Here is a 4,891-nt window from a genome sequence, read left to right on the forward strand (position 1 = left end):
TGGGTTTATAGACAGGAAACCAGCCACATCTCCCTAGTTCTTTGCTTTGGCCCTGATGTAATTCAGACTAAACATATATTTGTGGTAGTTTTGCACTACTTCAATAGAACTGTATAATTCTATCTAGTATGAGGTACTAGCAAATACATTTTATAATCTCTACTTTATGTATAATGAATAACAAAATAAATCATTTAGAGACTTTATTATTTTTGATGGATAAATTAACATTCTGTCTTGTAAACAATAGACTAAAGCAAGAAACTGATGTCAGTCAGTAAAGAACATTTTGCTAAAAAGTAGGCTAATACTGGAGATAAATTGAATGCCTTTGGAAACGTATCAGCTGACCTTTTTGATTTTCAGTGTTAGAAACAATTTGGCTCTCTGCACCTTAATTTACCTATAAGTCTGATCTCTGAAAAGCCAGTTAAAGTGATGTTTTATGACATAAGGGATATATTTCAGGGGTCTCTCTGTGGTTTTTCATATCCCAGAAACAACCACACCATCTGGCACAATAACCTCTGCACATGTAGTCAAAGTACACAACTTTGCAGCAGCTGAGCAGAACAGTACGGGAAAGGTTGCCTGACAGTTTCTCTAAACAGCGCTCAAAATAAGAACATTAGTCTTTCACATTCAGGAGCACATCATTATAATGAGTAATTGGGAATGAAATAAAAGGAAAAACCGAAGCCACATGACAACACCACTGCTACAATGTATGAAAATACATTTACTTTTTAATTGGACTTTTACCGTCAATCTGAATTGTGGATATGTGATCCAAAATAGTCACAGCATGCCTACGTGAATTGGCTAATGAGATGTCCACTGACTGCTGAGGCCTTCAATTAATCAAATAGCTGAATACATTGAAGGTATCTAAATATTCTTCTCTCTGGTAATATGTTAAAACCCAACATTATATCAGACATTTTCACTAGAGATGAAAATCTGAGTTCATGTTGGGATAGCCTTCAAACAAAAAATGACACTCATTTAGTGATTCGAACATCTGCTTAATTATTTTTATTACACTGCTACATCTTAGGAGTAATATACCGAGAATTTGACTTACAGAATAAATTACCTTTAAGATAAAGAATGGCAGATTAGATCTGTGGTTGACACCTGGGAGAGAAGTGGGTTTAAATCCCAGCTTTACCCTCTTCTCTGTTTGACCTTGGCCGTGACATTTAATTTTCTAGCCTCATTTTCCAAAAAAAAAGAAAAAAAAGAAAAAAAAAAAGTGGTGCAAATTTGCCTTTTAGGAAATGTAAGGTTCCTAAGATGATGTCTAGCCCTTCCAATCCTACAGCAAGTTAGCAGCCATAGGATACCTGTAAGCATGATGAGCTAAAAGGCACCCAACACTTCAGAAATGCATAGTGACAAGCTACTATAAAGAAGTAACTTCTGAACATTTCTATATAAAAATATTCCTTCATTTATGGAAGAACTGTTCAGGGAACCTTCCAGCCTCTCTATCCTAAGGAAAAGGACTACTATTGAGTATATTAATCTTTTTTGTCTCATCTTGTGTTTTTTCTGATGTTTCTGTGTTGAATCCAAGCATCACCTCACTCTGTAAACTGTCAGCAAAAAGAGACCATCTCTTCATATATCTTATCTTTTCAGTTCTTCTGAGGTGCCAACCATCTTCTAGAAACAACTGCAAATTAGTGGCTACTACCATTACCATAAGTGATGTCTGCAAATTCTAGTGATCAAAATAGTAAAGAGAAAGGCATAAATATGTTTTTTCATAAAAGATACCATAAGCTATACTCTATATTTGCCTGCAATTTGCTGCATACAACTTCAGCGTTTCTCCAGCATGCTGGAGGTCCATTTCCTGGACCATTCTACAGTGGGCTCTGCTGGACACCTCTCTCAAGCAAATGAAAATCCTATATCTGATGGATCTTGCTTTTCCAGCATTTGAGGTTCCTAGTACCTCTTTTCAGAATTACTTGGGGCTCAGGAAGTGATGTGCTGAGGCATACTCAAGCTAAAAATCAGCACAATCATGACCCGATGACAAATTGTGGTAGCTTGATCCCATCTAGTAGTTAATTCCCCATCCAGTCAGTCACTCACTCTCCCTCTAGAAGGATGGAGGACAGAATCAGAAGGGCAAAAGCAAGAAAAACCTTGTGGGTTACAATAAATGCAGTTGGTTATTTGAAGGAAAACAGACAGGAGGAAAAAACCCAAACAAACAAACCCAAGCAATGGAAAGGCAATCATTCACTTTCTCTCACCAACTGAGTATGACTTTTTATGGTATGGAGTATCCTCTTACATGGTATGGAATATCCCTTTGGTCAGTTAGGGTCCACTGTCCCAGCTGTGTCTCCTCCCAAACTTTTTCCCACCTCCAGCCTACTCGTTGAGGTGCAGAATGAGAAACAGATGGCCTTGACAGCGTGCAACAACAGTTCAGCAACAACTAGAACATTGGTGTGTTATCAACACTGTTTTCATCACAAATCTAAAACACAGCACCATACAGGCTGCTTTGAAGAAAAATAACTGCATCCCAACCAGATCCAGTACAGAAATTAAACATTCCCATGAGTTTTGGCAGTGAAAATCTAATTTTCTTTGAGTATACCATATTGTGTCAAATAGCAGGATGTTGATATTTTTTCAAACTCATCTGTGACATTCTCCACAGCCCTACAAAAGCCACATCTTTTTTCAGTCTTGTAAGACAAACTCTTCACTATACTCCTCAGCATAATTTCCAAATACAGAACATGAATATTTGCTGAATATTTGACTAATAAAGGAAGATTTTCAAAGTAGCAGCGTCTTCTTAGACAGTCATGAAAAATGCCTTTGTTTCAGTGAGGAAACAAAAAAAAAAAAAAATTACTCCAGCACCCTTTCAGCAAAGAAATTCAGGATTCCTAACAGAAAATTTTTTCCAAGGTAAGAGCTGAAACATCCTCCAGGTCCCAATTCTTAAAAATTTTGGAACCACAATAATGATGACACCTGCTGAAAGTCTTGCGTGGTATTACTCAGTCAAGCTAGTTAAGCCAGTATACTTCAGCTGGAAAACTGGCCTTATCTGATTTTGCCTGCCTCACTAGAAAGCTGGACATGAAATATTGCATGGTCACACCCAGGATAAACCTCCCCCATTGTTCACCTTGCCTTAAAGCCTAAAGGAAATCACCAACAGGTAACAAAAGAAGAAAAGCATTCCTCCTACACCACCAATATCCAAATGAAGTGACATGAGAAATGTTCACAAGAATATTTCAAAATGAGGATGATATTGAGCTAAATTTAGGTGGCTACATTTAGATTTGTGCATGTAAATCAAGCGTCTAAGGTATCATTGTGGCTGATAAAGATTTAGCCTATAGGATCAGTGGAGCCTCAGGAAATTCTTCCCAAACTGAAGTAGACACCTACAATTATTTGGGTTTGTCTAGTTGCTTTAGCCAAAACTCTAGAAGACAAAACCCTGATATTTCTTACCCCATGCAGATAAGTTCTGTTGTTAGAATATTTTAGGTTGCCAAAATGAGAGAAAACCCTAGGATTTTCCTAGTGCTTCCTTTCTTTGACTCCAGATGATACCAAACATGAGGTAGAGTCACTGTACTACGTGGGCCATTCTGCAACAGCGTAGGGAAGACAAAGGCAGTGCACCTTTGAATGATGTTTAGGAGAATAGTAGGGAAAGGGCAGACAAAATAAGTTTAGGAATTCAACCTGTGGTTCAGCTTAAGTTTATGAGGTAGGCTGTTCTAGTTTGTCTAGTTCATCTGTTTCCTACCAGTTAATTTCCTTTAACTTGTTAAAAATACTAAAGTCTTTTCCTTCAGTGCTGCTTCTGAACTCACCCATTTTTCCCATTTGAATTCCTCACTCTGGCAGGAAGGGCTATTGGCTTGATCTTCTTTGAAGATAGTTTTGCTTATTGTCACAGCTGATTTAGAGATTCCCATGACATTTCGTTTCCTTCGTGTTTCCCATATTGCAGATGAGCAAAGCTTTCCCTTTGGAGACACTGACAGGTAGAGCTAATTTGCAGTTCCCAGTAATTGACCATTTCTTTAAAGACTAATTATGTAGTTCACACCTAACCAGCCTTGAAAAAAATGTGCAAGAGTAAAGCAAATCAGAAGAATGTATGTTTCAAACCTCATTAAAGGGCTTTCATCAGCAATTATTCCTTAAGCTTGAAAAATACCTCACTCTCCTTTATGTCGGTACAATTTGTAAAGCTACACAACTGGCTCAAGCTAATCCTATTTATTAGATGCTTTAGTACACAGTTATTACACTTTCTATAGAGAAAGAGGTATAAATGATTAAAAAGTTGTTTTGTTAAACAGAATAAAAATTCCAAACCGTATCTATCTGTATTATTTTTCTAATCACTGCAATATAAAAAATGTATTACTTGTACTCTTGAAATATGTGGACTCTCATAAAAAAATGTGTTTGATTGTGTTCAGTGATTGCTATATGTTGTTTTTCTGCAATTTCCCATTCACTTTTAATGAAACCTGGGACAAAGGCCATAGAAAATAGGATGGCATAAGACTGAGAAAGGAGTAAAATAAGTAGGTGGGAAAGGGTTAAACAGTAGCAGAAAAACAAGGCAAATACAGAGATGTGAAACAGGAACACTAGGAAAGAGAGAAAAAATAAACCTTGAAGAGAGAAATGGTAGGAAAAAAAAAAAACAACAAAAAAATAGGAGAAAAAGTCTTGGGAGAGTTTTAAAGGAAGAAAATGAGATTGGAGAAGAAAGAAGATAAATTAGCCTAACAGAATTTAAACCCCTGGTAAAAGTCCTTGGAAAAGATAGTCTAATTCCAAATTAAAAAGGTTGGGGGGGGGGGGGGGGGGAAAAAAA

Source organism: Athene cunicularia (genome assembly GCF_003259725.1).
Source record: "Athene cunicularia isolate RWA chromosome 2 unlocalized genomic scaffold, athCun1 chr2_part1, whole genome shotgun sequence".
Taxonomy (NCBI): Eukaryota; Metazoa; Chordata; class Aves; order Strigiformes; family Strigidae; genus Athene; species Athene cunicularia.